The following is a 24,305-nucleotide window of genomic DNA, read 5'->3' as shown; positions in this document are numbered from 1 at the left end:
AGATTTGAATGTCACTCGCAACTTTATGAAAGTTGATAGATTAGTCCCTCTACTTTAATTTGTTAAAATTTAGTAATTTGAGAAAAAAATATTAATTCAATAAATGACATCATTGAATTTTCTCGTTAAATTGACTTAAAGTTTATAATTCACGATTATATGCAATAAATTAACATAAATCAACCATTCAAGTTCACATATTTAGTACATAAATTATCCTTTGTTAATAGATTAGTCCCAACCATCATAAAAGTAAAAATAAATTTAACCGGAATTCAATGAGATTCGACGATTTGATAGAGTTGTATTTTTTTTAAAAAATTCTGACTTTGAGTCAGATTTTTTAAGAGATGAGTTTGGGCCGGATTCGGATGCAGGGTAAAAAAAATTGATCTGACCCGACTCAAGGATAATAATGTAATTTTTTTAATTTTTTAATTATTTTTAATTAAGTTATTATTTTATATCAGGTTGGGTCAGGTTAGATTTATACACTAAAAATTTAGGTCGGGTCATAGGTGGATGGATGATATATATTTTTTACGTGGGGTAAAATCGAGTGGATGATTTAAAATTTTCGGGTAGAATCAGGTTCGGGTGGAGGATGTATATTTTCGGGTTAGGTCGGTTTGATCAAAAATCCGACCCTAATCCAACCCATTCAATCCTTACATAAGAGTCTACTGGGTATTATTAAGTGGGCTCGGGTTGGTTTGAACAAAAACCTGACCCTAACTCCACCCATTGCAATCCTTTCATAAGAGCCTACTAGGGGTATTATTAAGTAAGTCAATCCTAAGTTGTGACAGTCTTTTAATTTAGCACCTACATAGAGAATGATATAGGGTAAAGTATACAAATGGTACTCAACTATAAGATATTATTTTATTAAATCCCTCGACTATTAAAGTTTCAAAATAATCTCTTACTAGAGTGTTGCTTTGTTTAGTCTTTAGACTATTAAAAGTTACAAAATGCTCCGACTATTTATTATATTCAAACTCATCATTTTTTGTAAATCGTTGACGACATTTTGATTAGAATTTTAACCCATTGACTGAGATATGATAAAATATGAACCTAAAATCTCAAACAATTATCATTTCAACCATTTTGTTAACGTAGAACTCAGATGACGGTCAAATTTTTAAAAAAAATGACTAGTTAGAACATAATAATAGTCAATGATTTTGAAACTTTTAATAATCGAGGGACTCAACAAAGCAACACTCTATAATCATAGGACCATTTTAAAGCTTTTAATAGCCGAGGACTAATTAAAAATTATCTCATAGTCGGGAGACCATTTGTATACTTTCCCAATATATGACTTCTTCAAACTCATGTGGCAGTAGAATTTTTAAATAGTCACCCCAGTAGAATATATATATTTGTTGTTAGTGATTAAAGATTATGATAAATTAGCCTTACAATCATTTCAAGTTATTTAAAAAGAAATATGACTTTATGACTATGGTTAGACAATAGTTAACAAGTGTTCATATTTTCGTTTCCATGAGGAGAGAGAGGGGGAAGAAATGGAGATGGTTCCCAACTCCCCTAGTCTTGTAAGAGGTGAGGTTTTATAGTGACTTGGTGTTACAGAAAGTTTATAATGACTACTCATATTAAGGGTCTAACAGAGACAATTAACAGATAATAACTTTCTATGATAAATCATGCCAGAGATTATATCAAAGGATCGTAGTTTTCCAAAAGGTACAAGGTCCTGATAGTAACGAGGCGATGGAGCATCCATTAGTACTATGAATTGCAGAATTCGAGTTGAGGAATCACATGTAAAAAGACATCATGACAATTACAAATATACATATTGAAACAATATTTATGACACAAGCGACTATAACAGTTCATTATATGTTTTCCATTGCAAACCTATCATAATTCTTGGTTCAGGATGATCCTAATTTCTAATAAGATCATCTGAATCTTCATGTACTAGTTACCGGAGCCCATACTCCGATTTCTTCGGATCAAACACCTGTAACAAGCGATATATAGGGGAAATACGGATTCCCAACTAGTACGAGGTCGACCGGAAACACGAACTTAAAAGTCCAGCAGAACAAAAGATTCATTGCTGGGATGTTAATTTACAACAGTGTGTCAACATTAGTGGTTGATCAGCTACAATGACAAGCCATGAGCTTTTCTCAAATCCATGCATGAACTGCAACTCTCCTATAATCTATCTACATCTTGAAGAAACCTTGGCAAAAGAAAATACTAAGAGACAGATCAGAGAGCGAGCATTGATCAACGTACCTTGATTGTCTGATCTTATTCGAGTTTACAAGTACGAATCTGTCAGATTTTTCTAGCTACCTACCGCAAAAAGAAACTTCCTCTTACTTACTGGTTCTTCATGCAAGATCACAACATCCCTCACCTTGTCAAACACTCCTCCATTCGACACCGAGCTTCCGATAGTCCAGTGTCTTTATATCGTTGCTGGTACACTTCTTCGAAGTAACCCAAGAAAATCCGGCAGGAATAGCTCACGAGAATTTCTTGCAACTCATATTTAAATTGCGTGAGGTTACGGTCATCAACATCACATCTTGCTGCTCCAAATTTGGTTCTTCCGTTGTTCCTCCTCTCATCATGTTCTTCGATTACCACTCTTTCCTCATCGGAAATCTCGTCAGAAGAACCAGCCCCGGCAGTAACATCCGTGATCTCCTCGTGAATGCCCTTGCCCTTCTTATCTTTCCTAGTCAGAACCAAAGGAGGTGCACTAGGGCTCGCTTTCCAATTTCTAAGGTAGACGAATTTCTTATGACCTTTTCCTTCGATTGCCACTGTGTCGCCCATCTTTTTGAAAAGATTAACAAGTTTGCATGCCCCGTACTCTGCCACGTAAAGAGGCCTCCCGAAAAACTTATTATACTCGGCAGGAATACGGATAAGAGGTATGCATCCTCCCGAAAGTTCGAGCAATTTCACCAGTTGTCCCTTCAAGCCATTTATGTCTCCGGGCTGAACCCACATGATATTGTTCTGATCATAAAAGCCAGGACATCCGGGTACTTCGTTCAAACCAGATGGGAGACTATGCGACCTCAAAGTTGTGGGGAAAGAAGGTTCAGCAACTGAAGGGTTACTTGTATATTCAGACAACGATCGCAACACACAAGTGAAATCTCTCGAGTTGTAACAGCTTTGTGAAACGCCCTTATAAACTATTGCCCTTCCTCGTTTGGGCCGTCTGGATTGTCTAATATTGCACCCCATGAAGCACCCGGAAATATCAGCCGGTCCTCCTCGAGGAGGCATTAAGGCCTTCGAATGAGGCACGAAGCCTTCCCCACGAGCAACGCTAGGCCAATCCCAAACGTACTTACCGGCATTGCACAGTGCAGACGAAACACTCCCTGCAGGAATAACAAGAATGACTATATAGCCACGTTGACCAAGTATGTGAAGAGCCGGAGCAAAATCAACATCCCCTGAAATCAGCATGATAGAAGAAGGTGGAGGGTTATCGAGGGCAAATAAAAACATGTCGACCAAGATAGCCTTGTCAGCAGCATCCTTCCTTCCGTTTGGTACATCTATGAGTTTGACACCAGTTCTCTGACAGCCCTCCCTGAGTCTCCTCGGGAAGGCGTTAAAATCCCCATATGCAGAGAACGCAAACAGCTCCTGTAATTACAGGGTGCACTCAAAGCCATTCTTATCCCGGCTACATCTTCAGGTCGGACATCACTCAGGACAGGGCAGTTTTCTATATCCCAAAAGATAGCCACATGACCATCCGACGAGGTTCGCTTTGGCTGGTTCATAGGAGGTTGAAGCACATTCACATTTGAATCCACCATAAGACTTCCCTTTTGTTCCAAGGATTCCGAAGGAACTACGGACATCGATGCATTTAGATTGGCCATCACCCTCTTTTATCCGATATCACAAAATACAAGGACGTCAACCAAAAGTAATCCTTCAGGCAGAAAAAAAGAGAGGAAATTGTTGGTACGTCCCAGACCAATCCAATACCTGAAGAACATTAACAAACTCGTCAAGTGCTAGAACTAACCTCGATAAGTCGATTGCATGGTGCATTATACAAGATTTATGCATTTAACAATGCATGAACACGATAAATTGCAACAAGCATTAATACGACTGGACATCGAAAAAGCATCAAGCACCCAGAACATGGCTTGAATCCAAGGCTTTGGTGCCAACATACAACAAACTTACCCTCCAACTGCAGCTATGTCAGCTGCAACAAAATATTTTCTTCTAAAAGAACCTAATATATAATTCTTTAAACAGCACTTCAATGCTCCAAATGACCATATACAAGAACTAAGGTAAAAGATGTCAAATATAACAATTTGAAAGAAAGGAAGTTTCCATGAACTCCCAAAACCAAACCAATATCTTAACTTTTGCAACTGAAGAACACAACTGAAAATTGCTTCCACTTTCCATTAAATATGGCATTAACCAAATGAAATACGAAACTAGTTTCCTTAAACAAGGTTAGGGATTCAAATTATGTCATTGTGCACGGAACAAACTTGGTTGAGAGACGGAGCAAACTTGGTTGAGAGGTTTGTCTCATGATAATCTCTACGATACTTAATCCGGATTAGTCGATCAATAGAACAGATACAGATGGTTATATCATAAAGAAAAAAACATTGAAGTTCTCAAATTCCATAGGTAATATATCATATTGCCCTAAAACAACACAAAACGAAGCTAGGATGAACTAAAACAAAGATTAGAAAGAAACCCTTAAATTATCTATTTAAATCCCATCTTCCCCCATGATTCAAAGCAACAAACATACAAAATAGAAAATACCCAATAATCATTCAATCAAAAGAAAGGGTACCTTATTTGAATATCTCAGATCCTGAAAGTGTGAACCCAAAAAAAACTGAAAAAAAGAATAAAAAATAACTACAAGTGGGATCTTTATTTCAATCCCAGAAGAGAATAATGAAAATTTCAATAACAAGTAGCGCACAGCTACTGGATTTTGCATTTATATGGTATTAGATTTCCGGGTTTGTGAAATGACCATCTAGCTCAGTTGGTAGAGCATAAGGTTTTTAACCTTAAGGTCGTGGGATCGAGTCCCACGGAGGGCATTTCATAATTCGGAGGTCTCTTACGGAAGCTGCTCTCAACCTGGTGTTGGGGGTAGCCTACTATCTTACCTCCCCTTACCCCATATATATGGGAAAAAAGGGACAGCCATTTTTTTTAGATTTCCGGGTTTGTTCAAAAGTGGATTTGATTTGCTTTCTTCTTCTTCTCCTTTTTCCGGAAATAGATTTACCAAATATAATATTAAAGGACGTTAAAGGACGAGATTGTCTCCGGAAAGACGGGTTAATATATTTTAATATATAGTGTTACCGGATATATTATAATATATTTATAATATTCGGTTTAACGCTATCGAAAATGTTGAGTAATAATAATGTAGTAGGTCTAAATCATGAAGAAATATTAAAAAATTTGGCAACGGGTAAACTTAGCTTGTCGGTTTGTGTCGATACAAATGAAAAATAGATCGCTCCATAGCAATATTACAGGTACAAATAAGACAAAACCGGTCCCAAAATGACAAAACCGGTAAAACGCTACCGGATATGTGTCGAGTGTCGATAATTTAATATAAGTATCGAAACTTTCTGAATTTAAAAGAGAAGTTATAACGCCTATAAAGTGTCGATACTTTAAAAAAAATATCGATCCACAACAATATAACAGGTAAAAATATGATAAAACTGGTCTAAAAATGACAAAATCGAAAAAAGTTATCGGATATATTGAAAGTGTCGATAATTTAATATTAGTATCGACACTTTCTGAATTTAAAAGATAGAAGTTATACGCCTAAAAAATGTCGCACTTTATGAAAATGTTTCGACCTTACCAAATAATAGATAAAATATGATAAACAGGTCTAAAAATGACAAAACCGGAAAAAGTTACCGGATATGTTAAAAGTGTCGATAATTTAATATAGTATCGACACTTTCTGAATTTAAAAGAGAAAAAATTATTGCGCTTAAAAGTGTCGACACTTAATGAAATGTATCGATCTATAACAATATAACAGTAAAAATATGATAAAACATGTCTCAAAATTTACAAAACCAGTAAAACGCTACCGGATATTGAAAGTGCGATAATTTAATATAAGTATCGAAACTTTCTGAATTTAAAAGAGAAAGTTATAGCGCCTATAAAGTGTCGATACTTTAAAAAATATATCGATCCACAACAATATAACAAGTAAAAATATGATAAAACAGGTCCCAAAATTGTCAAAACTAGTAAAACGATATCGGATGTTGAAAGTTGATAATTTAATATAAGTATCGACACTTTCTGAAATTAAACTAAAAAGTGTCGACACTTTATGAAAATGTATCGATCCATAACAATATAACAGGTAAAAATATGATAAAACTAATCTAAAAAATGACAAAACCGGAAAAAAGTTGTCGGATATATTGAAATTGTCGATAATTTAATATTAATATCGACACTTTCTGAATTTAAAAGAGAAGTTATAGCGCTTAAAAAGTGTCGACACTTTATTAAAATGTATCGATCCTTACCAATATAACATGTAAAAATATGATAAAACAGGTCTCAAAAATGACAAAACCGGAGAAAGTTACCCGATATGTTGAAAGTTTTGATAATTTAATATAAGTATCGACACTTTTGAATTTAAAAGAGAAGAAGTATAACGCTTAAAAAGTGTCGACACTTTATGAAAATGTATCGATCCAGAACAATATACAGTAAAATATGATAAAATCGGTCTCAAAATGACAAACCGGTAAATAGATACCAGATATGTTGAAAGTGTCGATACTTTAATAAATACGCGTAATAAATTATCGATACTTTCAAATAAATAGGTAAATATCCTATCGAAAGTATCGACACTTGACATAAAAGTATCTACACTTATGTAGTTGTATCGATTAAATATAAATAACATATCCGGTGTAAATATAAAGGCATAACTATCCTCTAAAAATAGATAGAGTTTTTGAAATCGAAGCGTAATTGTTGTTGCATTTCAGAAGGCGTTTCTACGTGAAGTTTTGTGTTGTTGCTGCAGTCGAATCGAAAGGTATGTTGTTGAAACCCTAATTTTTTATTATTACAGTAATGAGAAATAGGGTTTTTATGTGTAGTTGTTTAGGGGTTTTCAAAGTAAAGTAGCATTTGGGACTGAATCGATACTTTTAGTTAATATTTATAGGTAAAAATGATATTATAGGTAGAAAATGATATTTTAGGTTGTATAAATGTGCCGACACTTGTTGTAGTGGCAATTCAAATTCTTTTGAAGTTTGAAGACCAATCGTTTTACCACAAAGAGTGGTTATTGATTTTTGTATATTGAATAAAGTGTATGTAAGCAGTATTTGATTTGATTTGATTTGCGCAAACTGACATATGAAGGAAAAATAAAGTCAATGGGAGGAAAGCAACCAAAGGGTGAATATATGTACTTCTAGTAAGTATTAGTCTTTTTGTTATTATTGTTGAAATGATAATTGGATTAAAACTTTAAATTGATTACAAATTTTAAATGTTGACAGTATGACCGAAAGCAAAATGATGAAGGAAGATGACACACACAGCAGTTCGGTATGTAAAATGAAATTGACATTGAATATTATTTAGCGTTAATGTATTGATTAAGAAACATTTACGCTTAATATTAGGTGACAAAAGATGTGAGGTCGAAATGGAATTCGATGAGTGATGCCGAAAAGGAACCTTACATCACACAGTCAAGGAATGAGAGTAAAAATACAAAGAACGGATGAAAGCACATGAAAAGAAGGTATTCATAAACTTGTAAATACGTTGATACATATATAAGAACATAACATATATTGTTAAAAATGTAGGAAGTGTCGACAAAGTGCAGCATAAAAAGGGTGAATTCATTAATTGAACACCTTAAAGAGAAGGATCAGTTGAATGTACTGAGGGAAATAGAGTTGGATCGTTGTAGGAGTAGGGGATCGACCAATTCGAAGGGAATTGTGTCGATCCTTGATGGAGCAATTTGATGTCAAACAATGTATTGCTAATATGGTGATTATTCTCCCTCTGGGGTATCGACTGCTGCCGTCTTGGGGGGTACAAAACAATGCAAAAGTGTTGTAGAAGTCTGTAGGAGTAAGAACTGAAAGAACTTGCCTCCAAATGGTTTGAATAAGAAGGTGCATATGCTGAAGTTGAAGAGGATATCAAAAGTGGATCTACGGGGGGGATACCTGAAGGCCCGAGTTCTATTGTACATTGTCAGGATATTTCTTTGTCTAACAGGTGATACAACGAACAAGGACGATATGAAGCTCATTTGCGATGAAGACTTGAAGGGTGAATTCAATTGGGCTGAATATGTCCATTCGAGATTGATTTAATCAATAATCACCTTTCAAAAGGGCAGCCAGAGATACCTCAAAGGGTGCATAGCAATCTTAGAGGTAAATGCGTTGAAGAATGTTTTTATTTTTATATAAAATGATAGTATAGTTATTATATAAAATGATAACTTTTATTATAAATGCAGGTTGCACTGTTCGATTTTTGGTCGGGCTGTGATAGTTTGTCGGCTTATGAAAGAAACGGAGTGGCACGCATCCGGGCATGGGGGAAGGAAGAGGTGGTTAGAGTGATGGCGAAGTTGAAGTTGGATAGACCGAGGAAGCTAGAAATGGTAATAAATGTAATTAAATAATATAAGAATATAATCATGTCTTAATACAAATTTAATTTGAAGGTTTGTCAGGAGTTAGAGGAGGTAGATGAAGCAGAGGAGGCAGTGGAGAAGGAAGAAGAGATGGTTGGAGGGGTGGATGACGGTCGGGGGGATTACTGTGAGGGAAAACAGAGTAAATTCGATATTTTGATGTCTGAATTGGCTGATGTTAAAAAAAATCCTTTTTGATATTCATCAAAGACAATCAAGAGATGAAGAGACACTTGAGAGGCATAAGGGGGAAATGGAAGGAAAGGTAGATGTAGTGGTGAATGAAGTTGGGGTGTTGAGGGAACTTAATCTGTTGACGGGTGGAAAAATTGATGTAGTTGTCAAGGAGATTGTGGAATTGAGGAGTGAACTTACGGGGCTGAAGGAGGTGGTTGAGAAAAACTTGGATGAAAGGGGGAAAATGAAGGGTGAAATAAAAGAGATGAAGAGCTATGTAGAGCAAAAATATGATGAACTGAAAAATTTTGAAGAAGAGAAGATGGAGGAAGAAGAAAAGATGGAGGAAATGAGGAGAAAGGATGTCACTAACATCTATACACCAGAGAGTGTTATAGATTCAGATTTGGATTCGGAATGTCCTGCACCCCAGAAGAAGAAGCAGAAGGTAAGTTGAATAAAAGAAAACTTAATTTGATTTTTATCATGGTGTTGTGACTAAAATTTGTATGCAAAAATGTAGGTTGAAAAAGCGATTATTCCAAGCGGAATTGAACCGGTCAAAGCTGCAATGTGTGATTATTTATGGAATGGTGGGTTAGAATCGGGGTAAGTTAAATATATTATTTTTTGAGTGATATTTAAATATTTCATGACAATATATTAATCCTAATGATTCATACAAATGTTCTGTAATCTCAATGGGAAATCAATACGCTAGTGTATCCGACGTTGCAACGTTGAAGCCTAGTGAATGGGTTGGCGGTGTGGTAAGTAGACATCGATTAAAAGTTAAAAGCTATTGAATATATTCTGATTGTGTAATTAATTTTGTTAGGTTATTGATTTTCTCTCCTGGACAGTATGCTACGATTCTAAAAAGTCAGGCCGGACGATTGGCTACATTCAATACCACTTAGCGGTGAGTTAAATTAATAAATGTTGAAAAGTAATGTTATAGGCGGTAAATTAATAATGATTGTCACGTAATTGCAACAACAAGCGTTGGACAACGTCTGTATTGAGAGTATTACGAGTTTTTAGGGTCCCATGTTGCATAACTATGTGAAATTTACCAACTGTGAAAAGGTAAGACACCATACGAATAGACATAAATGATGTTTTTGGATATATAATGTTGAATTTTGTCAAATTGGGTGTGAAATTTGTTACATATCATGATCACAATAAACCATAATAATTCACATTGGTATCTGTTGGTGTTGGATATGGTAGACCGTGTTGCAACTGTATATGATAGTCTGTTTACATCTGAAGCAGCTAAACATGGAGTGAATGATACTAAGAGATTGGTATGTATGAAAGGAAATTATGTCATTTATAATGCATAATTTGTTTGAATCATAACTTCATATTTTTTAATGCAGATGAAAATATTAGATAGTTATAATAAGAAACGCATTTGGGTAGAAACATGTGGATCTATAGGAAATTTCCCCTTGCAAAGATTCAAATTCGCGGAGCATAAGATGAATGAGCAATCGAATGGACATGATTGCGGTATTTATGTGATGATGTGGATGGAATCGATTGGTTCTAGAGGGGCTACTTGTGATTTTGTAAGTAGAATTAAAAATTTGTTTGCGGTTAAATTGTTAAAAGTCGTAGATTGAATGTTGTGGTCTACAATACTTAACGTACTGACAATTTGAATATAGGTTGTTGGAGAATGAGATCGTATGCGAATATTAAACGATCTCGTAAGCCACAATCAAAATCAACTAAGAGAGAAGATGACAAAAGCTGCCATGCTACACAAGAATAACAAAAAGAAGGGATGATGTAAATGCATGGTTAATTTGTATAAGATTTTTAATTTTGTATACGATTTATAATTTTTTATGTGAATGTAATTATGTATGAGATGGGAAAAGTTATCCAAATATTTTTTGTACATGTTTCTTATACACAGTAGGAGTCATGTTTTTTGTCTGCATTATTCCAAATGTCACTAACATAATTGTCATCATGTGCGGGACTGAATGGTCATTCCATATTTATGTATGTTCAATAACTACAAAATGAAATAACTTTAAAGTAATAGGTAAATTTACAATGTAGGTGGCAAAAATAGAATATAATAACGACAAAATTAATAAACACAAAGATTTGATTCCAACATTTTGTCCAAGTTTGGGAACTTAATAGGTAAAATATACCGGTTTAATGAGAGAATAGGTAAACTTATGTGTCGATACATTTATAACAAGTGTCGATCCCAAAAACATCGAAAACCATAATTATAATGTAATAGGTAAATTAGCAATATAGCCGGTCTAAATATACCGGATTTTGAGAAAACATGTGTAAAACAAGTATCGACACAAATAAAACAAGTGTCGATACTTTTGGTCCAGAATGTATTTCAAAACCAAGTGCACTAAAAAGTGTCGATACATTTATAACAAGTGTCGATCCAAAAAACATCGAAAACCATAATTAATACCGGTTTTTGAGAAAACAGGTGTACAAAAAGTATCGACACAAATCAAACAAGTGTCGATACTTTTTGTCCAGAATGTATTTCAAAACCAAGTGCACTAAAAAGTGTCGATACATTTATAACAAGTGTCGATCCCAAAAACATCGAAAACCATAATTATAATGTAATAGGTAAATTAGCAATATAACCGGTCTAAATATACCGGTTTTTTGAGAAAACAGGTGTACAAAAAGTATTGACACAAATCGAACAAGTGTCGATACTTTTGGTCCAGAATGTATTTCAGAACCAAGTGCACATAAAAGTGTCGATACATTTAAAACAAGTGTCGATCCCGAAAACATCGAAAAACATAATTATAATGTAATAGGTAAATTATTCATGTAAACAGTCTAAATATACCGGTTTTTGAGAAAACATGTGTATAAAAAGTATCGACACAAATATAACAAGTGTCGATACTTTTTCTCCAGAATGTATTTCAAAACCAAGTGCACTAAAAAGTGTCGATACATTTATAACAAGTGTCGATCCCAAAAACATCGAAAACTATAATTATAATGTAATAGGTAAATTAACAATGTAACCAGTCTAAATGTATCGGTTTATGAGAAAACAGGTATACATGAAGTATCGACACAAATACATCAAGTTTCGATACATTTTTGTCCAGACTATATTTTAAAAACCAAGTGCACAACAAAGTTTCGATACATTTATAACAATTGTCGATCCCAAAAACATCAAAAAACATAATTACAACCAAATGTCTCTAACATCATGTTCTGGAGGTTCATAACCATTCCATTCCATCTTCAAAAAAATCAGTTGAAGTAGACTGCGTGCTTGTATTTAAACCCAACTTGACTTGAGGACATGTTAGTTTGTTATGTCCCTCACCATTGCAGAACCCACATCGCCTAATCTTCTTCTCGACCTTGTTTTTTGTTACTTCTTTTCGCTTGCATTGTTTCCGTTAAGGGTCGCGATCGTTGTTTAATACACTGCTTCAATTGACTGAATCATTCAAACCAAATGAGTTCTCAAATTCTTCTGTTAGTCTTTTCATCTCATCTCTTGCGGTTTTGAAAGACGCGTCTGTCTTTGATGCAGTGTAGCATAACATACTTGCTGTTACACGTAGAAAAGCAAACCTTTCCATTTGCATTATTTCTTGAGGCACATTCAAATCATCAAAACTAGGTGCAGAAGCCTTCGCATCCTTAGTCCACCTACTTTGAATCAAAGACCCGGGCAAATATGTGTAATCCAAGTGCTTCAATCCTATTTTTTTCTTTGTACTTTTCAAATAAAAATATTGACATTCATCTGATAAGGACTGAATCTCTTCCTGAATCCGATATAATGTCTCCCGTTGAAGTTCTTCTTGGAACGCATGAAAAGATTTACGCGTAAAAATCTCAGAAGCATGACTTTCAAATTCAACCAGTTTTGTGATCTGGAAGGGCTTCGTCTGGGAATTTAAGTAATCCGCTTTCAACTCGTTCAGATGCATTCTACTAATTCCATCTTCAATTACACGAACAACATCTAAATAAGTCTTCTTGTGTTTCAGTGCAATTGCGAGTGAAGCATTCATAGACTCACACCTTTGTGTTGAGCGAATATTAGCAAAGAAATGACCGGTTAGATATGCTTGTGCCCATAAGTGCCGAGTATTTCCCTTCTCAATCACCCATGGATGCTTTTTGACGTTGAATTCTGAAACAACTGAACGCCATTGAATATCAAATTCGCCGGTTGTCCACCAGGAAGCCATGCATTTTGAGAATGCTGTTGTAAATTTTGGGTCACCAATGTTAGCTTGTGCATTGCGAGAAAGATGCCAAGAACATAATATGTGCTTAGCATTAGGGATAACAGATTTGATAGCCCTCTGTATTGCCTTATCCCCATCGGTGACAACTGAAATAGGCGATTTGTTCATCATGCTTCTAAAAAATTATGTAGCACCCACTCGAAAGATTGGGACGTCTTGTCAGCGATTATGGCAATAGCAAACAAAATTATGTTATGGTGATGATTGACACCGACAATAGACATAATTGGTCGACCATACAAATTATCTTTGCACGTTGTGTCAAACGCAATTACATCATCGAAGCATATGTAATCTGATCTCGATGTAGAATCTGACCAAATAAGATTATGCAACGCCTCTGATTCGTCTACCGAGTATGTCACAAAAAACCTGGGATCATCATGTTTCTTATAATCAAAGTAAGCAATAAGCGCATTCACATCCCCATCGATGATTTCCTTTGCTTTACCTCTTTGAAGTGCATTGTAGAGGTCTTTATGTGTAAATCCAACATTATGATAACCCCATGCCTGCTACGTTAAATAGTTTATTACTTGTGACGTACCAACACCGACCTCTTTCAATGTTGTTGCCTCATAGATATCAACCTTACTTACAGCTCTATTAGAACATATAAATGGTGTCATAGTAGGTGTGCACAATGCATGATTATGTTTATGATAAGACTTACTTATAACCCACTGATCGTTTGTATTTGTTGTTGTAACTATGACTTTAGCCTTGCATCCTGTTCTTGTGATTGGTGTATGAGCACGTTGACGATCAACGGTATTGACTTTTGATTCTCGAAACCCTTCTTTCGAACAACAAAATTCTTGTGTCTTCACATTCCCTTCCATGTCAAGCCATGTTGTTCCCCGACGTGCATTAAACCTATGTTCTTGTGCGAATCCCTTGTAAAAGTACCAAGCTTGATCACGTGAAGAGAAGAGCTTACCAACCAATATGTCAGATTCATCAACATTATGTACTTTATGGCATTCATCGATTGACTTATCATTGTCTGCATCAGTATGATCCATGGAAAAAATTTTGTTGTGCAATTTCAGTGGTCCCAACAGGAGTTTATGGAGATGTAAGTAAAGGTTCATTGAATAACATGCTTTCAATGGTGCTTTCAATAGGATGTGGTATTGGTAGTGGTAGTTGGAGGGTGGGTACAACATTAAATTTGCAGGACATATTCAGGTATGTACAATAACTACAACATTCAATAACTTTAAAGTAATAGGTAAATTTACAATGTAGGTGGTAAAAATATACCTTTTTAATGACAAAATTAGTAAACACAAAGTTTTGTTTCGCTACATATGTAAGAATATGTGTCGATACATTTTCAAAAAGTATCGACCCCAAAAACATTAAAACAAATAATTATAATGTAATATTTAAATTAACAATGTAACCAGTATACATATATTGGTTAATTATAAAACAGGTCAACATAAAGTATCGACACTTTTTAAGTTTGTGTCGATATTTTTTTTCCAAAAGAAAGCACAAACAGGTTCACGCATAAAGTGTCGATACATTTAAAATTATATCGATTACAAAAACATCGAAACCGATAATTAATGTAATAGGTCAATTTACAATGTAACCGGTTTAAATTTATGGTTTTATGAGAAATAGGTCAGAATAAAGTATTTACACTTGTGTAATTGTGTCGATACATTTTGTCCATATGAATGTCCAACGAGGTGCAAGAATAACGTGTCGATACATTTAAAATTATATCGATTCCAAAAACATCGAAACGAAAATTACAATGTTATAGGTAAATTTACAATGTATCCGGTATAAATATATCGGTTTTATGAGAAAATATGTCTAAATAAGTATCGACACCTTTATAGTTTGTGTCGATACTTTTTCCAGAATGAATTAGGAATGCCCAACAGTGCAAGCATAAAGTGTCGATACATTTAAAATTGTATCGATCCAAAAAACAACGAAACCAATTTATGCAATAGTAAATTTGCAATGCTACTGGTATAAATATACCGGTTAAATGCCTATTTTATTATATAAGCGCTACCTATTACATTATATAACGCTACCTAATATGTTATTGTGTTTGATAATATTTTCGGTTAAATGATATAACATAACCGGTCTAAATTTTAACCTGTCACGCCATTTTTTAGCCGTTTTTAGGCACCGCATAGCAGAATCACCCGTTAAAGTACACATATGGTGATTAATGATGTTTTGGAATTTATAAAATAATTATTAAATTAATATCATAATTATTTATTATGAATATTTATTTATGTATATATATTTCTATCTATAAGATAGGTTTTTTATCTACTTTATTAGTACTTTAATATCAATTAGAGTTAGAGTCCTATATGATATCTACTCTAAGGATGTGAAATCAGATAATCGTTTAGGTTTCAGTCGGATCCTGTCAGGTCAGTTCAAATTCGATACATGTTGTGTCAGGTCAATTTCATGGTTCGACTCTACTTGAATCAAATCAGATCTTTTTCAGGTTGATTTAACATCAGATTTAGTTCAAGTTTGGATCGGGTTAATTTCAGCTCAGATCGATGTCAGTTCAGGTCAAAATGGTTCACTCTGAAGCAGTTGAATACCAAGTTAATTCATGTTCAGATGGACTTCCGTTGAATCTTGTAATACCCATAATCCATATAATTATACCTATGCAGATTATAGATGTCACCTGAATTTCTAAAACCATCTCCACTTCAAAAATGATTTAGAATTATTTACTTTAAAATGGTAAATGATATGATAATATCATATCATATGCATTATGCTTCGTTATAACAAATTTAAAACTAAATATATTTTTTAAAATGAATAGTGAACAGTGAATAATGAACAATATACAGTGAACACTGACTGTACCGATGCACTACAGTACCGTGAACAGTGCATCGATGCACCAAAATTTCGAATAAAAAATTTGTATCGATACACTGCTACAGTACTGCTATAGTAATTTCTACAAACATGGATAAAACTCATAAAAATTTAACCGTGCATCACTATACAACTACCATTTACATAAATACGTTTAAATTCATTTGAAACATTTTTACAAAAATCTATTACATGCCGACTAAAATATAACTAAACAGTTTATTTGTCATACGGTTACTGATGAGGCGACCTTGACTGAATATCCAAATATCTCCTTACAAGTTGTATTCAACCTACACGTGAAATAAACACACGTTAAGGATTACTTAGTGAGGCATAAATAATCATGAATAACATTTCTACATACAAATTATCTTCTAATATTTACTCTCCAAGGAATCTTTAATTCCAATGAATATATAATCTGCATTACTGATGCTAATAACTCATTTATCAATCATTATTGGAATCCATACATTCCATAGGAAATTCATACAATTCATGTAATTTCCTTTTAATATTAGCACTATCAGTGCTCTATCTGGAAAATCATACACTTAGTATGCTTCCCTTTTCATTTTAGCACACAAAGTGCCCTATTCGAAAATCCATACCATTAGTATGATTTTGTTACCATTTTAGCACATAATATGCCCTATATGGAAATCTATATTTTCAATATGATTTCCTTATCATTTAGCACCCTTAGTGCTTTATCTGGAAACCCATACAATAGTATGATTTCCTTACCATTTTAGCACATAATATGCCCTATCTGGAAATCCATAATTTCAAAATGATTTCCTTATCATTTAGCACACCCAGTGCTCCATATGGAAATCCATACACTCAGTATGATTTCCTTATCATTCTAGCACACAAAGTGCCATTCGGTAATCACTATACATACATCAATAGATTATGTTATTTTAACTACTCAATGTACGTACGTAATTAAATGCACTCACCTGGTTCTCCTTGCTATTTTCAATACGCAATTCCGATTACTCAACTACTTTGTTTTTGCCTTTCGTTTTGCTAGACTCGGGAGCTTGATTTCGATCTATTCAAGCATCCATTAAAGACACATTCAATATCACTTATTATTATATTTGAAATATTTAATTTCTTAAACTAAAAGAAAGGCTATTTTCATTCATTTATTTGATGTATGCATCGATACATTTTATAGTGTATCGATGCATCCTCTCACTGGTGCATCGGTACACAGCCTACGCATTGATGCACTATATGCATTCATTATTTTCATCTTAAGGGAGTGCCTCGATACACTTAGTGCATTCGATGTTTATTTATTTAGGTGTGCATTGATGCACTACTTATGCATCGATGCACCTTGCCCAGAATTTACATTTTGAGCACGAAATTCACTTCATTCCATCTTAAATGCTCCATATTTCAACCCATTTCATACCCTTAACTCAAATACCTTCATTTAAACTCATTATGCACATTACCATATCCTTAACCTCAAAATCTTATCTTCTACATGAGATTCAAGAATCATACCCAATTTTTAACATGTTCTAAATCCAATTCTAACACTTAATATTTCTTAATTAACTTGATGACAAGTCAAATCTACCATTAAACATCCATAAACCTTCATATTTCATCATGTCACTCAAAAACCCATTATCTTTAATCACTAATATCTCATCAATAACTTAGTTTTAATCTCATTTAAACCTTCCTTTAGCTTCCATAGTGCACAAAGCTTCAATCCCCATCAAAAATGAAAGGAAATAACCATTAAATCGAAAACTTACCTTTGACCTAAAGGTCCCCTCATCTTATCTCTTATCTTAATTCCCACTAATTGAATATTAATTCAATTTAATCCAAATGACCAAAATATCCTTTTAATCATCCTATTACAATTTAGTCTAAGTTATGAATCCTATTCATCCTCATCTTTCATTATTTAATAATAAATCTCGTTTTTAAATCTTTTCAATTTAATCCTTAAATAAATTTTTGGGGCATTACAAATCTTGTTCAGATCGATTCACATCATTGACAGAAAATTAGGTTAGATCTTATCGGGTATGGATTGAGTTCAGGTCGGGTCATTTTGGGTTATTATTTTTTGTCTTTCAAGAACGATAAATTGTAATGTGTAATTGTATATGATTTGGAGTAAATTACAAAAAATAAATAATTAGGATCAATTTAATTAATTTTAAAGACTAAATTGATAAATATGAAATTATAAACAACAATTTAAATAGATTAAATAACACACAAGGATGACGGGTCAAATCGACATAATTATAAATGTTAAGTTGATATTAATATAAAAATGGACAAATTGAACCCATTAAAAGATGTGAAAGAGTTTAAAGGGTTTGGAGATATGATATAATTTATAGATGAAATGAGTTTATATTTGATTATTGGGTTTGAAGTAAATTTTATAATATAAATAAGTATGGGTCAATTTTAGATACAAATATAGTTTTAAGGACTAAATTAAACGAATATGAAATTACAAGTTAAGATTTAAATAAATTAAACAACATTCAAAGATCAAATTAAAAACTAATATATTATAATATATATATATATAATGAATGTTATGATACATGTATATAGAATGTACATTACACCTATGCGTTATGTATATATAATATATATATTATATATATATATATATATATATATATATATATATATATATATATATAAATACATATGTATATAAATATATATATGCATATGTATATAAATATATATTATTTTGAAATAAAGCATGTTCATTATTAATATAAGCCCATTTGTATTACAAATACATAATTAAATACTTATAAAACTCATTTGTAAGCCTAATACAATTAAAGTATATATATCATATATAAAGTCAATTTTATTAATATAAGCCCATTTATATTACAAAATACATACACAATCTACTTTGTATATATATATAAAAGTATATAATATATAATATATACAAGTACATATATATATATATATGTGTGTACATATATATATATGTATAAAGTATAAGTATAAGTATAAGTATATAAACTATATATATATATATATATATATATATATATATATATACAAAAGTGAAAGAAATTTAAAACTTAAAAAGATTACAATTAAATCATGACTGAAGTGAAAGAAATAAAAAACAAAAACCAAATAGAAAATAATTGATTGTTGGAGTAGCGCAGGCCTAATTAACCCAAAACATTTTATTGGACACTACAACCAATCCCACCAATTTACCCTAAAAATCAAATTTTCCTAAAAAAACAATATTTCTTTTAATCAATTTTCCCTCCAAAAATTAATTTTTCTTTTAAAATTTTAAATTTTCAATCTCAAATAAACTGTCTTTTGTATATTTAAAATTTTAAGTTAAATTATTAATTATTTATTACATAAAAATAAATTAAACTTATAAATATTTAAATTAATTTTATATAATCTAATAAAATCATGTTCAATTAAAAATTATTTAATGAAATTAAATAATTATTACTATTATGATTTATAATATAAGGATTATAATTAATATAGAAAGTAAATTATTAATTTAATTATCATAGCTAACAATTTGTTTTATCTTTTAAAATGTAATCATATTAATTATCATAGTTTATTTATAATTCAAAAAACCACAATTCATCAATTATAACTTATAAGTCAGGTAAATATCAATTCATGTAAATATTAGATTATTTCAGTAACAAGTCAGATCATTTAAATGTAAAGTTAATTACAGGCCAAGTTCATAACATGTCAAGTTGATAACATGTCAAGTTGATAACATGTCAGATAATACCAATTATTTACAAGGTTAATCTCTGGTTCAGGTTCATTTCATTCGGATGCAGGTTGGGTTCGATTATCATATTATCAATTCAATTCGAGATTAAGTCATTCTCAGATCAGGTGCAGGTCGGGTTCATATCCACAATTTCCAAGTCCAACTCAGGTTCAAGTAAACACCAGTTCAGACTCTAGTTGGTTTCAGATCAACACTGCTCAGGTTACAAACGATTTTGACTCGAGTCGATTTCATATCATCATTGCTCAGGTTACAAACGATTTTGACTCGAGTCGATTTCAGTCAGTTTTACAGTTCGGGTCAGCTTTTCACATCCCTGATATACTCCTTATGCTTATAAATATGGAGTTCAGAGAAATTATTGTACACAACTCATATTGAGATGATAATACAATTCTCTCATTTATTCTTGTTCTTCTTGTTCCTATTATTGCTTCGTTTCGTATATTTCATAATATGTTATCAGCACAAGTTTACTCAAGGTTTATCTTTATTTATTTTGAGGTAAGTCATCTATCTCTTGTGGTAATTTTATTCTTATTCTTTAAATTATTTTGCTATTTTGTATGAGTTATTTTTCTTTCAAATACGGCGTGTCTAATTTATAAATATGTTGATATTGTACAATATTTAATTTATATTTTATGCGGTTGCTATTCTTTAAGTATTTGATTGAACTACATTTATTTATTTGTCTCTGGCAATTACTATTTTCATAGAACATGTATTGCCTTGATTTTGTTTAGATTGCTTTCAAGATTTCTATTGAATTGTTTGCCATGGAGATAAAGATTGTCAAATTCACTATCCTTAAATGTTGCTGTGATTTTCTCATTATGAATCGTCCCTTGTTATTTTACATGAATCATTTGTGCTTGCTTTGAACCCTTATCATTAGTAAATTCTCTTTCCTTTATTTCACTTGTTTACTAATGAGAGCTGAAGACAACTTTATTGGCAATCTTTGTTTTTCTATGACAATTGATAGAAAAAAAATCGCAAGTCACTACAAACAAATATACCTTTAATGACACACGAACGATGACACATGCTAATTTATGACTTACAAAACATGTGTGTCATAAACAAATGTCATGTTTTTTAAAATCTGAACGATTTATGACTTACAATAATGTGTGTCATATTTAATAGTCATAATCCAAAAAAATTAGCAAACACACGGAGTACACTTTTCATTGTGTGTCATCTCTCAAAGTCGTCTTTTAATTTCTCCATAATTTTCATCACGTACGCATGCTTTCTCGCTTCTAAAATTCGTCTTTTAATTTCCCCCATAATTTTATCTTTGATTACAACGCAGACGAAGGGATCAGTCAAAATTCAAGGGTTTCCACAGGTATTCCTCGTTCTCTATTCCACCATTCAATTTGAGTTTCTGGTTTTACGAATTGTATGTTAAACTCTTTCTCTGTTGCAACGGGAGAAACAATGAGTGTTTCTAGTGATCTCAAGCGAATTAAACCCTTCCTCGTTCGCCATTCACGCACGCATGCGTTTTTTTTTATTTTACTTTGACATTCAGCTTGAACGGCCAAAACCCTAATTACTTCTTCGCTTTCTCGATTTCACATCTCGCATTATTTACAGGGTGTGCGCTTTCATCGCATTATCCGAGGTTTTATGATACAAGGTGGGGATATGTGACGGAACAGGGGGAGAATCCATTTATGGCCTGAAATTTGAAGATGAAAGCTGAGTTAAAACATGAAAGAAAAATAATGTTAACCATGGCTAATATGGGGCCTAACACCAATGGGTCTCAATTCTTCATTATAACTACTCGAACATCTCATTTCGATGGGAAACATGTGGTTTTTGGGAAGGTTTTAAAAGGAATGGGTGTTGTTCGATCTATCGAGCTGTTGCTACTGAGGATGGTGATTACCCCACTCAAGATGTTATAATTTAAGATTGTGGAGAAATTCCTGAGGGGGCAGATGACGGAGCATCTAATTTTTTTTAAGGATGGTGATATTTATCCTGATTGGCCAGCTGACCTTGACAAAAAACGAATGACATTACTTGGTGGATGATGGCAGTTGACTCTATCAAAGCTTTTAGATATGAGCAATACGAGGTATTTCATATAATTTGCTTCATTTCCCCTTTTTTGTATATTACACATTTTACATTATTATGAATGAGTTTGCCTTCTACTCTCTGTGTTATGGCTGCATAATGATGGCACATTTTCTACTATACATTAGACTGCCGAGAACCAATAGCTTTAGTACTTTTCTTTGGAATTTGATTTACTGCTACAGTGTTAGTAGATATTCCTAGTTGTTACCTCTTACAGAAACAAGACTATAAGATTGCTCTTAGGAAATATTGGAAGGCTTTGCTCTATTTGGATGTCTGCTGGGACCTGGAGGCCATTGATCAAGGTACATAATTTAGTTGCTTGATGATCATGATTTTATTGCCATTAATCCTCTAGTTATTTTGCTGACCTTTTTGCTTCATTTCTAATTTTTCATCACACAGAGAAGAGCTCATCTTTGCGGAAGACCAAGTCTCAGATATTTACAAATAGTTCTGTAAGATTTTTTATTTCCTTGAAATTATTAGATCATCAATAAGTCAAAGGTTTAGGCATCTAGCATGGCAAGATCGTTCCAATCTTTCTCTCATTTTTAGTTCTTCATTCATTGAGTAAAGCATGTTATGATAGGGAGTTCCTCTTTGTCAGTATCTGTAATCACTTATATTCCTTTTCCAGTTATTGATGTTTGTTCCTTTCATATGACTGATGTCTGTGTTGTCTGCTTTAGGCCTGCAAGTTGAAACTGGGTGATCTAAAAGGTGCATTGTTGGATACTGACTTTGCAATTCGTGATGGAGAAGATAATGTGAAAGCTTTCTTTCGCCAAGGCCAGGTCAGTGCTTAGTATTTGTACACATTCAAAACCATGTTTATTATTTTCATTGGCACCGCGTACTTTGCCTAGTTTGTTCTCTTTTCCATTTCTTTTTGCTGGTCATGTTTCTAATTTAGTTTGTACCTTTGCTTTTTTTACTGACTACTGTCAGTGCTTTTTCAAGCATAACTAATACTGTCATTTCTTATTTTGCTAATTGATTTGATTTGAGGGAAAAACCTTGTGTGTTTATAACAAAATAAACTGCATGCTCTTGTTTTATCTGGAATGCTTGTTGTTTAAACTATTAAATGACTAGTTTTACTTTTATCCGGGATTTTTTTACTTTAATTGCTTTTGTATTTAACTGATGTTAGACACACATGACAGTAAATGAAATTAATGCTGCAGTCGATAGCTTTAAAAAGGCATTGGAATTAGAGCCTAATGATGGTCTGTAAAATCTCGTCTCAAGTGAAACAGCTGTGAAACTCCTACCATGCTCCCTCCTTCCCTCTTCCATTTTCTTCCTCTGTTTTACTATTTTGAGGTTTGGAATAACTTGCTAAGTTTTTATTTTTGATTAATAGAGTGCCATGTTGTGTCACCTGGTAAAGTTCCATACGATTGTAACCTAAGTACGAAACTTGATGTTATATCACTTAATTAGTTTATGCTATAATTCTTACTTCTACTTCATCAATTTGAGTAGATTCGGGATGACCTTCATCTTATACCATGTTTTCTTCTACTCATGTGGAATAAAGAAAGTATCAATACTCTCTTCAATCTAAGCAAAATTTCATACTTCTGAATAACAGTGTCAGTACTACCTCATATAGTATCGATACTCCTACTCGAAAATGTCCTTCTTGGGCTCAAAAAAGCCACTCAAACTCCCCAATTCTTTTACCTCAAGGTTTCCTAATGATTATTAAGTCTTATTTGATCTTAGAGGGATCATAAATAAGGCTTAAAACATGCTTAAATAACTTTAATAAGAATCTACCATGAAAGCTTACTTAACATGCTTCAAACTCAACTTTCTAGCTAAAACTTATTTCTAATGATCCACAATTGGTATAAGGAAGATTTGAGTGTGTTACCTGGCATTTTGGGCTACTAGAACTCCTCTCGAATCAACTAGGATTCACTTTCTCTTTACCTATAGCCCTTGAAATTTCTCCCATCTCCTTAGTTAATCAAAGATAAGTAAAGGAATTATTAACTTATCTAAGGCTTAAAACAAAGTTAACAACACTGTAAATAGCTCAAAATTACTAGAACAAGCTTAGATCTCTGAATCTTCTTTAATCTCTTAAAAACTCATTTTGAAAACCATGACCAAAACCTAAGATTTAGGGCTTCAATTGAAGTTTAAGGGATAGAGATTAAGATTCTTACCATGGCTTCTTCAAGTTAGGCTTGGAATTCAAGAAGCTTGT

The 24,305-nt window shown here is 32.9% G+C and overlaps 1 non-coding gene and 2 pseudogenes across 1 annotated transcript; 2 read left to right on the top strand and 1 right to left on the bottom strand.

The window, feature by feature from the left end:
• Positions 1-2,039: 2,039 nt before the first annotated feature.
• On the bottom strand, positions 2,040-4,165 carry LOC120142826 (annotated as a pseudogene).
• An 888-nt stretch (positions 4,166-5,053) lies between these two features.
• On the top strand, positions 5,054-5,126 carry TRNAK-UUU. Its single transcript has one exon. It is a non-coding gene; the product is annotated as a tRNA-Lys (tRNA).
• Positions 5,127-21,538: 16,412 nt separating this feature from the next.
• Positions 21,539-23,321, top strand: LOC120142815 (annotated as a pseudogene).
• The last annotated feature ends 984 nt before the right edge of the window (positions 23,322-24,305 follow it).

Source organism: Hibiscus syriacus, unplaced genomic scaffold (genome assembly GCF_006381635.1).
Source record: "Hibiscus syriacus cultivar Baekdansim isolate YM2019G1 unplaced genomic scaffold, ASM638163v2 tig00110831_pilon, whole genome shotgun sequence".
NCBI lineage: Eukaryota > Viridiplantae > Streptophyta > Magnoliopsida > Malvales > Malvaceae > Hibiscus > Hibiscus syriacus.
Note: the sequence above shows the minus strand (reverse complement) of the source record. Positions and strands in the feature narration are given on the sequence as shown.